This window comes from Dunckerocampus dactyliophorus, chromosome 17, assembly GCF_027744805.1.
Source record: "Dunckerocampus dactyliophorus isolate RoL2022-P2 chromosome 17, RoL_Ddac_1.1, whole genome shotgun sequence".
In the NCBI taxonomy this organism is placed as follows: domain Eukaryota; kingdom Metazoa; phylum Chordata; class Actinopteri; order Syngnathiformes; family Syngnathidae; genus Dunckerocampus; species Dunckerocampus dactyliophorus.
Window position 1 is genome coordinate 24246440 of NC_072835.1, and position 13561 is coordinate 24260000.

Here is a 13561-nt window from a genome sequence, read left to right on the forward strand (position 1 = left end):
AATACCAATAAATTAAGCAACAACAACAGAATAGACATTAATACTAACATATGTTCAGTGTTATGAGTGTGTGCGTGTGTTGCGTGCAGCGTGTGTGAGTGCTTCTTTGAGAAGCCTGATGGCCTGTGGGTAAAAGCTGTTTGCCAGCCTTGTGGTCCTGGACTTCAAACTCCTGTAGCGTCTGCCTGATGGTAGGAGTATGAATAATGAGTGTTGTGGATGTGTGCTGTCCTTAATGAGGTTGTTTGTTCTTCCTAGGACTCTAGATTTATAAATGTCTTGCAGTGAGGGGAGGGCTGCCCCAACAGTGTTCTGTGAGGTCTTGATCACTCGCTGGAGTGCCTTCCTATCACGTGTTGTACAGTTACCGTACCAAACAGTGATGGAGGCGGTAAAGACACTTTCCATAGTGCATCTGTAGAAGCAACTGAGGATTTTGGTGGACATGCCAAATTTCCTCAGTCTTCTCAGGAAGTACAGTCTCTTTTGGGACTTCTTGATAACTTGTTGGGTGTTGTGAGACCAGGTGAGGTACGCGCTGATGTGTGTGCCAAGGAACTTGAAGGTTTTCACCCTCTCCACCTCAGTCTCATCAATAAACAGGGGTCTATGCGGCTCCTTTTCCCTTGTTCTTGGGTCGATGATCATCTCTTTAGTCTTATCTGTATTGAGAAGGAGATTGTTATCACGACACCAAGCTATGAGGTCCGCCACCTCTCTTCTGTATGATGTTTCAACACCTCCAGTGATCAGCCGATGACTGTAGTGTCATCTGCAAATTTAATGATGCTGGTGTTGTTCTGGGAGGCCACGCAATCATAGGTGAAGAGCGTGTAGAGGAGCGGACTCAGCACACACCCCTGGGGAGTCCCAGTGCTCACAATTCTTGAGCTGGATGTGCGGTTGTGGACTCTGACTGACTGGGGCCTGCCTGTTAGAAAGTTAAACACCCAGTTACAGAGGGAGGGTGACAGGCCAAGTGTGAGGAGCTTATCTGAGAGTTTGTGGGGCTGACTGTATTCTATGCAGAGCTATCGTCTATAAATAGCATTCTGACATATGTACAGTATCCTGGCCCTGTAGGTGAGAAAGGGCTGTGTGGATGGCAGTGTTGACTGCATCATTAGTGGACCGATTCTGGCGGTATGCAAACTGTAGAGGGTCCACAGTGGCCGGGATGCTATTTTTGATGTGGGTCATGACTATCCTTTCAAAGCACTTCATTATAATTGGAGTGAGTGCGATAGTTAAATATGTTTAACTTTAGAGGCCTCTATGGACATGAAATAACACCTCTACTCTATTATGCCATTTTTGCAAAGCTGCTGGAAATGTTACAAACACAAAACAAGACTACATACAGCAGTTAAGTCATAAATAAGACTCGTGCTCGTGTGTTACTATAAATGTGTTCTGCACAAACAGAGGCAGACAGGAAGTGACGTCGGAGGTTCAGTGGGCTATCAAAGAAAGAAGAAGCTATTACTAGTTATTACTAGGGATTTTTATGGGAAATAATTGTGCCTGTTGTTACCACAATCAAGTATGGGGCTTGTGTGTCCCACCCAACATTACAGTAACATTACTGACGCCTAGTGACCAGTGTGCAGTACCACATTTAATCAACACCTCTGAATGTGTCTTTTGAATGCCTTTGTATTTTACTTCATTTATCAGTTTTTATGCTTGAAAATGCTTCATTTAGGCAAAAAATAAGTAACATTTGCTTAAATATGTATATTTTTGACTAATAGGCATATTCAGTGTGATGTTACCTGATCAGTTGCTCCTGAGACAGATCAATAGAGATGTCAGTGATACTCAGACGAGACAGTGACTTCCTGCTGACTGCAAACACAACAAACATTTGATCTTACAAACCTTGCACTTACTCAAGAAACGTCATGTCTCTCAAATATATACACTCATGGAAAAAATGGGTGGTGTCATCATTTTTTCCATGACTGCATATATTGTTTCTTAGTTTATTGATCCATTTTAATGCCTGGTACAACTAAAGGTACATTTGTTTGGACAAATATAATGGTGATAACAAATATAGCTCATAAGAGTTTCATCTAAGAGATGATATCTAGCGACTTGCATGTTTTTTTTAATAATAACCAAAATCACTGAAGTTTGGGTTAGGGTTAGGATTAGGCTGCCAGACGAAACTTTGAAGAAAGGAAATTCATTGTAAAAAGACAAAGAAGTGGTGACAAAACAATATTATGAATGCTATTAGATTTAGAAAACTGAACAAATTAAAATAAACACCTAGTTTACAATTATTTAAAGTGTGTATACATATAAGTAAATGTTTGTGACCACTGTCCAAGGGTGTTTTCGTGCTGTTGTTCTTTAATACCGTGTTCTCCAGCAAAAGTACTCTTGTCTTTGTAGGAGGAGCTTTCTTTGGGCTGGTTTCCGCTAAAGTTGTGGATCAATTTGGCAAAAGCTCCTTTCTGTTCCATCAGTTCAGCGTATGAGCCCATCTCAGAGATGTGACCCGCCTCCATCACCACAACCAAATCAGCTTTTGGCAGCAGACCGACGCTGTGAGTGACAAGCACTCGCGTCTGAACAAAAAACAACAATAAAACTATGCTCTCATATGTGATTGTTGAGAGCAATGATCCATACTTCATGCTGTGAAATTATTTCCCCACCTTGTTCTTCAGAAGACCTTTGGGTCCAAAGACTCGTTCAAAGATATGTTGCCCCACATGAGTGTCAACGGCGGACAGCGGGTCATCCAGCAGGTAAACGTCTGACTTCCTGTACACAGCTCGCGCCAAGCTTACTCTCTGCTTCTGACCTCCAGACAGGTTCAGCCCCTGCAGCCGGTCATCATGCCATCATCTGCAGGCCAACATCCCTGCTACCTCCTTTGTCACAGAATTTGTACCTTTTCTCCGATTTCTGTGGCATCTCCAGCTGGTAGGACTTCCAGATCAGGCAACAGAGCACAGGCTTCAACCACACGGTGGTACCAGCTCTCCTTCTTATCCAGGCCAAACAAAATGTTCTCCTTCAAAGTGGCATTCTGAATCCAGGCCTGTTGAGGAACATACCCCATGGAACCCTGTGGAAGCCGACTGAACTTAGACTTGATTGATCCACAAGGGAAATTGCTCAGTTGCAGAAGCACATTTTATGTATGTATATATATATACATACATAAAATGTTAATAGTTTTAATATCATTATATTGGGGGTTTACCCTTAAATCTGCCCATTTTGACTAATGGGCCAGCTGGCTCAAGACCAGCACAAACCTCTCAGCTTCTGCAGTTATGTCAAGTGAAGAAATTCCAAGCAAATGTAAGCTAATGCTACATATCGAGTTATACATGTGGTCCAAGGATAAAGCTATTTCATGTTGACTAACCCCTTGTGAACTCACCCTGACAAGGACAGAGCCCCTCCTCTTCTCCATCTCTCCCAAGATGGCTGACAACAGTGAAGATTTTCCTGAGCCTACGTGGCCGACCACGGCCACCAATGTTCCGCTCTTTACCTTCAGGTTGACTCTCTGCAAGCACGGAGGTCCGTCACTAGACCAAGCAAAGTATCCCTCTTCAATAAGAACTCCATCACCATCTGGGGATGAGAACGTCCACAGCTCTGCTTCTATCTTTGCATGAAGAAATGTACATTTGTACCTTTGGATGGAGGAAGCTTCTCCATGTTGTCCCACTTCAGTTCATCTTGGCACAGGAAGCTTCCCAGACGTCTGAGTGAAACAAAAGCCTGATTCCCCCAAAGAAAGTCAGGACAGTCAACCTGGGCAACTAACTCATTTTTTTCTATTCAGGTTCACTTAGGATCTACAGTATCTCTCCCAACATCACAGGACGTTGCATCAAACCGTCAACAAGCATCAAATGTTTTGTGGTGCTAGACTTGCCTGCATTGTGGTGCTCAAGGCAAAAGGGAGCTGACTCAGAGGAGTTTTCAAGATGTTGATGAGAGCGACAGACACAAATATTTTCTGAGCATCAAGAACATTTCGCTCATCAATGAGCACGTAAACTGCAAACATGGCAAAGGCAATCTAAAAGAAAAACAAAGATGATAAATTTCACCATCATATCTGTTTTGTGTTCATGTAGGGAGAAATACTAAAACTCCAAAGACATTTCTGACTGTCAAAACAACACACAGGGTTAGGGTTAGGCTGCAATAGTCAACATAATCCATCAGCATCTTCTATGCTGCTTGATGATCCATGAGAAAATATTCAACATGATCTATCAGCATCTGCTGCTTGATGATCCATCTGCATCTTCTATGATGCTTGATGGTCGATCAGCAGATTAGCAAAATAGCAAGTGCAAAGTTTATTGGACACAAATGATGAGCTTGATAACCATTTTAATTTCAATTTGTGACACAGGCTCATCCATATCAGAGAACAGCAGCGGCATCACCGGGTGTCAACCAGAAGCTTCATCAAAGTGGCGTTACTATGCAAGGCACCCATCAGTCAAAAGGTTTTTCACATTTGAACATTTGAACTGGTTTATTCAAGGGTTTAACAGGAACAATAAATACCACTCACAACCTGGCCTAATCCACCACAAAATATACATGGAACCATGACAAGTCTCACCAAGAAGGAGGAGGAGTTGAAGGATGCCAGGGAGACCGAGTAGAGCACCTGAGACTTCTTCAGAGTGTCCAGTTCGCTGTCTCTCAGGGCACCTGCACGACGCAAGAAAGCGCCCTCCCAGGCGTAGAATTTGAGGATCTTCACTCCACTCAAAATTTCATTCATCAGTTTGATGCGACCATCCATGAAGTTCATCTGCACTTCCTAAGGACAGCATTTTGTTGTTGTTGGAGATTGTTACCATAGTAATGTGACTGCCTTTCATTTTTTCTCATCTCACCTGCAGCTTGCTCCTCAACTTTGCAATGAGACCATTGAGGGGGAAGATCAGGACAATGGCACTGATGCCAGCCAAAGCCGATGGACCAAGTAGCTGACAATCAATTGTAAACAAAGCACTAAATGGTCAGGCATCATTGTAGATCAAAGAGCCACGAGAGAACTACATTTCATTTTTGCAGCACTTGAGGTTCCCGGATTCTCTCAAAGTAGAATGGGAGGTAGAACCTTCAGCTATCAGGCCCTCTCCTGTGGAAACATCTTCCTGATTCAGTCCAGTGGCCAGACATCTTCTCTTTAAGAGCATACTTAAAACTTTCCTTGTTGAAGCCTACAGTTGGTACAGTTGGTTGACTCAAGTAGGTCCTGCAATGCTTCCATAGACTGCATAGTGATCTCTCATGATGCACCTACCTCCTCCTTTATCTACTCATTGACATTCTTATGTAGCCTATGTATGTATGTATGCACAGTATTAACCTCTCTCGTTTTCCCTTGTAGCTGGTGCTCCCACTTCCAGAGCTGCAGACCCCAATGCTGCTCCTACATTTACTATTTTTAGTAAATAACAATAGTCTTGTTGCTGGTGCTCCTTTATTGATTAGAATATTAGCCTTACTGCTTTCAATACATCCACTGTTCTTTCATTTGCAACCAAAGTACAGGCGGTCCTCAGATTACGTCTTTCGCTGTTTCTCGGTTACGTACGCACTGACATAAATTAATGAATTACTTCATTTTGCTTCGTAAACATGAAACCAACTTGTTTCAACACACGTAGCAGACAAACACGTGCTGCCCACTGCAAAGATGCTTTGTATGGATATGTGAATTTCTCTTGAAGATTAATAAAGTATCTATCCATATAAACAGTGTGTGTCCCACTCACAGCTACACCAAGTGAATGACTTTCCTTATTAATTCACTTTGTGCACTTCATGATATCTACCAACTGAAAGGCATTCTCTTCTCGTAGAAGTTTGCTGAGAAAAAGAAAATACATCCTTGACCATGTAAACAGATCTGCTCCCATTGGAGCGACAGTGATATTATTCAGAGAGATAGGTTGCTTGTGCTCAGACTGGAAGACCAGAATCAACACCTGTATCACAGTCAGCCTTATGTTGACTCCTGAAGTGATCCTGTGCCCTCTAACTCAGCATCTCCTGCAGCTTTTCCTTCCACTTCCTCCCCCCAATTAGCCACATGACTAAAAGGAAGTTGTTTTTATTATTCTTGTACCATATTTAGTGTTTTATTACTGCACTGTGCTTCATATGTTGGGTGTACAGGGTGAGGGACTTAGGAGTTCATTTAGCTTAAATTTTGGTACAGATCATCAAAACTCGACTTACATCACAGCATAGAAATGGAACTGGTACGTAAACCGGAGCACACCTGTAGTATGTTAGTGAAATGTCTGGAGGTGCTCCTGATGTCGTTCGTAGCCAACAACACTGCTAAACATGGGCTGGAATTCATTATTAGCAGAAGTCAGAAAATTAGGGCTGGACATTATAATTATTGTTACTGTCACAATTATTGATACCACATTTCATTTTTTTCCTACTCTCTCAAACCTTAACACAAACCTTACACAGTTCTTTAAAGGGACTTTTTGGGGGAATTTTGCCCATCATCTCACCTTATGTGAGACACGAACATGTCTCTTTTTTCTGTGCGTTCAAAAGATATAAAACTAATCAAAAGAGACAGCTTGAGATGTCTCTTTTGCTGAATGCAGTGGGACACACCGATGCCGCCGAGAAAGGACTCTATTAAAAAAAAAAACCTTCAAAAAGCTCCAACAAAGTTTTATGGTGTTCTGGCCATGCCGTGAGCATGTAGTAACCGCTGCATTCACGATAACATGTAATACTTACAGTATTCTGCAAATTTTGTTCATTACCAGAACTTACTTTCTTAGCGCATTGATTTCACATAGCAGCATTGAAACCAACGCTCACACCTAGCATTAACTTAAACTCAAAAATAAAAACACAACAGCACTGGCGGCATCTCGAATATGTAGCCTGACCTGTTAGCGGTGGTCTGAGGCATCGTAAGTGCGGCGCTGGCACGCTGTGGGCGAATCTGTGGTAGAGCTTGTCGCTAGCCGGCTAGTAGCTAGCCAGTGTGGTATGGCTAATGTCAATATGCCAGTAGCATAGTTTGACTGATGTAAAAATAATAACAATGTCACTGTAGCTTGGTTAATATGCACGTCACCTTTTATGTAAATGGAGCGTTGTTGGCAATTTTGGAGACTTTTTCAGACGACTTTAGGCGTAATAAATAAGTCCCGTTTGTGCAGTAATAAGCTGTCTCTTTTTATCTGTTTTTATGTCTTTCGAACGCACAGAAAATAGAAAGACATAGAGTCATGGAAAAAAAGATTAGACCACCCTTGTTTCTTGTTCATTTTAATGCCTGACACAACTAAAGGTACCTTTGTTTGGACAAATATAAAAATGACAACAAAAATAGCACATAAGATTTACAGCAGTACCATTCTAGAGCTATTGATGTAAGAACTTGAGTGACTGTGATTATGATCAAGAAAACCATGGAAGTTGCTAGATATCAGCTCTTAAATGAAACTCTTATGAGCTATATTTGTTATCATCATTATATTTGTCCAAACAAATGTACCTTTAGTTGTACCAGGCATTAAAATGGATAAAAAACAGAAGAAACGAGGGTGGTCTCATCATTTTTTCCATGATTGTATGTGTTCATGTCTCACATAAAGATTGTGGACGATGGGCAAACCCCTGCCTCAAGAATCATTTCATGTTGTGGACACAGGAAAAGTGTAGTTGTTGTATGGAGCACAACATGGCAAAGCTTGTCAATGTCTGCATCACTACTGTAAAATTATATTGAAGACGTTAAATTGTTAATATAACGTATGTTGAGGGATGTTGAGGGACTGTCTTGGCTGACACATCTCTTCCCACATTGCGTGGACGTGGGGAACAGTACCTCTGGATTGGCAGACGGGGTGGTGGTCCCCCATTTCGAGAAGGGCGACCGGAGAGTGTGTTCCAACTGTAGGGCGGTCACACTCTTCAGCCTCCCTGGGAAAGTCTATTCCAGCGTGCTGGAGAGAAGGGGACGACCGTTAGCCCAACCTCGACGACAGGAGGTGCATTGTGGTTTTCGTCCTGGTAGCGGAACACTGGACCAGCGCTACACCCTCGCAAGGGTACTGGAGGGTAATTGGGAGTTTGCCCAACCGATCTGCATGTGCTTTGTGGACTTGGAAAAGGCATTCCACCATGTCCCTTGCGGTGTCGTGTGGCGGGTCCTCCAGGAGTACGGGATTGGTGGCGCTACTACGTGCCATTGGGTCCTTGTAGAACCGAAGCAGGAGCCTGGTTGGCATTGCCAGCAGGGAGTCCAGCCTGTGTCCGGTGAACGTTGGCCTCCGCCAAGGCTGCCCTTTGTCACTGATTCTGTTCATCATTTTCATGGACAGAATTTCTAGGCGCTGCCAAGTCATCAAGGAGGATCTCGTCTCTGCTATTTACAGACGATGTGGTCCTGATCGGGCTGTGACCTTCAGTGTTTACTGGGACGGTTTGCTTCTGAGCGTGAAGCTTCTGGGATGAGACCAGCACCTCCAAATCCGAGGCCATGGTTCTCAGTTGGAAAAGGGTGGATTGCTCCCTCCGGGTTGGGAATGAGGTCCTGCCCCAGGTGGAGGAGTTCAAGTATCTCGGGGTCTTGTTCTCGAGTAAGGGAAGGTTGGAGCGTGAGGTCAACAAGCGGATGGGCGTAGCGTCTGCAGTAATGCGGTCGCTGTACCGGACCGTCGTGGTGAAGAGAGAGCTGAGCCGGAACGCAAAGCTCTCAATTTACCGGTCGATCTATGTTCCCACCCTCACCTATGGTCATGAGCTTTGGGTTATGACCGAGCAAACGAGATCGTGGATACAAGCGGCTGAAATGAGTTTCCTCCGTAGGGTGGCTGGACTCACCCTAAGAGATAGGGTGAGGAGCTCAGTCATCCGGGAGGAGCTCAGAGTAGAGCCGCTGCTCCTTCACATCGAGAGGAGCCAGTTGAGGTGGCTCGGGCATCTAGTCCGGATGCCTCCCGGACGCCTCACTGGTGAGGTGTTCCGGGCATTCCCGGCCGGGAGAAGGCCCACAGCTGGCCTGGGAACGCCTTGGTGTCCTCCCGGTGGAGCTGGAGGAGGTGGCCGGGGACCAGGAAGTCTGGGCTTCCCTACTGAGCCTGCTGCTCCCTCGATAAGCGGAGGAAAATGGATGGATGGATGGTTATTGTTAATATTCCAATTTAATAAAATGTTGAAATGCGAAGTTATTGAAAATATGCATTTTTGCCAATGTGTCCAGACTTTAGAGACATCCTGTAAAACAACAGGAGGACTACGTCCAACAGGGGATGATGGAGCCGTGAGTGAGAGAGTAAAACAAGAAAGTGCAGGAACATATCCAGATGAGCAACATGCACAACCATAATCCTCCAACTCGGTGGGCACGCAAGGAGCTAAAGGACAATACAAGAAGTTTGTCTTACTATGAACAGGAAGTAGAAGCACAGAGCAATCTCAATGGGGGCCACCCACACACTGTTGATGTAAACTACGAGGTCCATCATCTTCTGAGTGTCCACTGAAACCAGGTTGATGATTTCTCCCACAGTACACTGGTGGCGAGTGGCACTGCTCATCACCAAACACTGATCAAAATACAAATAAGGACATTAAAGCATCTCCATATGTTTGTGTGACAGTGAACAAAAGGGAGGAGCACAGCCATACTCCCCCTTTGCTACAAAACAATTCCACAGAAACGTTGGTGAACACCTTGACAAAGTCACTCATCCAAGATGTAAGACTATCAGATTCAAAATTTGGACACAACCCGCTTTGGTTACCTTCCTGTAGACAAGACCCATGATGGCGGTTTTGAGCCTCATTCCAACTGTGAAGCAGCGATACATGTACTGATGGTGAAGGATGGACTGGAGGCAAGACAGGATAAAGAGTAGACAGGCAAACAGAAACCCCTTCCACATGGCCGCATCTTCATCCCGCATGAAGCCCAGCAGGAGGCTGGTAGATGGATAGACACGGATAAAAGCATTGCAATGACTAATTCTATACTGGAAGTCGTTACTGAAGGAGACATTTCTAGAAGTGAGCTACCAAAGCAAATAAACTAACAGTTTAGCATTTAGAATTGTAACACTTTTACACAAACCTGAGCACCTGTGGGACTGCGAACATGAAGGCGTCATGCAGGAGCAGGAACAATGTTCCACAAAGGAAATACGGCCCAAAGGTTCGCCCAAGTGTGCACAGCAAAAAGTGAACGTAGCTATGCCTTTTTTGGGGCTTGCTTAGCAACAGTGTTCTTTCATCACAGTCAGACTTAGATGAACCAGAAGTGATGGACTTCTTTCTACTGAAGATCAACAACAGGGAGTTAGAGGGCGCAATGATCTTTTTTCAAGCTTTAATCAACTTAAATGACTAAGTTATTCCTGGGGAGCACAGCGTCTTACTGCTCACACTGCTGAGCCCAGGCCGCTTCCAGCGCACACATGATCCGCTTCGACGAGTCCTCATCCCGCACGGCCCACAGGTCTGCTGCCTGCAGAGGGCACCGGAAGCCCTGAACCACCAAACTGACAGAGAGAAACATTTGACCTCCTCAACAGTTTACAATTTTTGTCTTTGTCTCGGAAAACAACGATGTTAGCATTGACCCGAGTCTCCTAACAATCAGGAGCTTGATCCAAGCTAGACAGCGAGCTGATAAACTTTATTGATCATTATTCATCCATGTGTTTCTGTACCTGCTGAACCAGAAGAAGAAAAACTTGGAAAGAAAGGACGCATCTTCTTCTGGACATTCACTCTGAAAAGAAAAAAAGAAAAGATCACATTCACCAAAAATAGTTTTAGTGCTCCAAAACAGTGATGAAAAAAAGATAAATATGTAAAAATATGCAAATGCTATAAATAAATAAATAAAATAAAATAAATTGGAAATAAGGGTGAATATTTTATTGGAAAGTAATATACACAAGACAATTACTGGACTGTTTGGGCATGTGATCACGTTGCTTCCATGCTAACGATCAAACCACTTGTGCTTGTTGTGTGCATGGAGAAGTTGGTTGTTTGATCTTTTTGGACTAAAATGATCAGCAATTACCCAGAACTTTCCACAATGGCATTGAAGTTGACGTCTTCCCGTCCAATCCAGTAAAAACATGCTGCTTTTAATTTGATGTGCTTTTCTTTCAGTGAATGACAATAGCATTACATTACTGTAACATCTGACACACACACACACACACACACTCCGCCTCCCCAGCCTGTCAGGGGTTTAACAGAACACAAGCTTGTCTGTGGGTTCAGAAAGGTTGGGGAGCGCTGCTCAGGAGGTGTAAAGGTGGTCTCCATTGCCTACCTCCACAAGCAGAACATGCAGCGGGCGGCGATCTGAGAAGCCACTTAGAAGCACTTGAAGGACTTGGAGGGAAAAACAAATGAAGAAGGCCACAAAACGAACAGCATCTGATAAAAAACCCTGAAACGGAGACTAGACATTTGCAAAGAGCAAAAAGAAACAATCCATTCATTCAATGTGTTGTTTGGCCTCCTAACGACAGTTAATGTGTGCTCCACTTCTAGGAAAGAAAGAGTTAGCAGCAACTTGTCGACTGTTGAGAGGTTTTTAAGAATGCTGTGTGAAATTAAAAATTGCCCTTCAGTGTGCTGAGACATTTGACAGCTGAAGGAAAAGGAACACACTTAGGCCGTGTCCACATGGAAATGTCCTGGGAGTTTTTTTCGGCGGTTTGAAAAAAACTGGCATCCACACTGTTCCAGGTTAGGAAATAGCTGCATCCAGACGGGAAGGGATGACTGGGTGAAAAGCATGTAATACACAAAGTACACCTACATGTGGCACTGTAAACAGACAAGCAGACAGCTTCAAACACACAAAACCAAAGAAGAAGAAAGAACACATGCGCATAAGTGCATCTTTCACTTTCCAAGGCTCATCTAGACTTAGGACAAAGTCATTTTGGCGAATAAGACAACCAAATATCAGAATATTGTCAAGTGGGGTGAGTCATGTCCATCCAGATATTATGTTAAATTATGTAAATTATATGTTTATTATGTCAAAGCTCACTTCTGGTCACATGACGGCGACGGGTCGGTGACATCACTGTTTTCATAAAGTAGCAGATTTGCTTGTCTACACAGAAATGACAGATTTTCCCACATTGGAAGCCATTTTCCAAAAATAGTGTTTCAGGTCACCCAGATTGCCGTTTCCGTGTGGATGAAAGGCTGAAACCATAAAATACTTAAATACTTCAAACACCCTAACCTTCGGATAAAAAGGGATCATCAGCAACTGACAATTTCCTGAAGTTTTTGATCAGAAGAGCAGCTCATCGAGGCTACCAGCGGGACAATGGAAATACATATCATAGAACAAAACCTCAAAGCATCTTCTGATACCTGATCAGTAATTTGTTCCACAACAGCCTTCAATGGAACCATGGAGCAAAGAACCATAAGCGTCCAAAAGAGGAAGAGGAGGACAGATGAACGAGTGCCTTTCATTCTCTCCACGTGGATTACAATGATGGACAGAACCTGGTGAAGAACATCATCAAATCATCTGGAGCCCCACATCTCCAAATTATAGCAGGACAAGGATTGAGGCACTTCTCATACAGAGAACACCTTTTATCTGCAAAGACCTCAGTGAAAGTCTCGTACCAGTGAAAAACATCGAACTAGTGGGCTGAGCAGGAAGACCATGTGACTGTAGAGCTCCTTGTTCTTTTTCACCAGGAGGTAAAACATCTCCAGGAGACTAAACGACGCCAGAGTGAGACTGACGAGCTGCAAGGATAAAACAAAGACATACAAATAGTTGGAGTGGAGGAGACCTTGTACACACGACAATGTCATCATTGTGGCTTGTGTGTTGTTCTTCTCAAGTGCTCCTCAGCCCATGCAGTGATTTCAATGCTGGGCCCTCTGAGGGCACCAAGATCAGCGTCCAGTTTTCACTTTGGAATTATACCTTCCAGAATCTTATCCACCGTAGATGGTGGGATCTGGAATTGTTCCACAATCTTAACATCTGAGAGGTTCTGCCTTGATGAAATGTTCCTTTTATATTACTGACTTGTTGCAAGTTCACCAATTTAGTAGTCTAATGCTCTTCCAGCTGTTTCTGATTGTGCCAATTACCCAGATTTGTTCTTTTTCATGTGTTGCTGCCATCAAATTCAAAACGAGAGGAGGGGGGTATTCTGCCAAAGTGGGTCAACCAACCCAGGCTTGGTGCTCAAGATGCAGCTCAACAAAACCCAAGTTCCCCAAACAAAGTTCTATGGTACTGCAATGGTGGTTATCAACTTACCTTGTCAAGTCCTAAGTTTTAACTTTTCCCCACTTTATGGCGCCCCTGGCATCCATCATCTTACCGTCTTGGTGCAGCACAGTATGGACAGTGGGATGGGCTGTCGTTGGGGGCGAAGCTGCAGGTAGAGCAGGTAGAGGGGGCAACAGGTCCACAGGAAACAACAGGGGAACCAAACCAGCACAGTGTGTTGGAAACACTGGGTCAGGTCTGGTGTGGCAGTGTACCATGTCA

General features: G+C 43.9%; 1 pseudogene; it reads right to left on the bottom strand.

The window, feature by feature from the left end:
* LOC129170290 (multidrug resistance-associated protein 1-like) overlaps nt 1-13561 on the bottom strand; it is a 29789-nt pseudogene that overhangs the window by 15649 nt on the left and 579 nt on the right.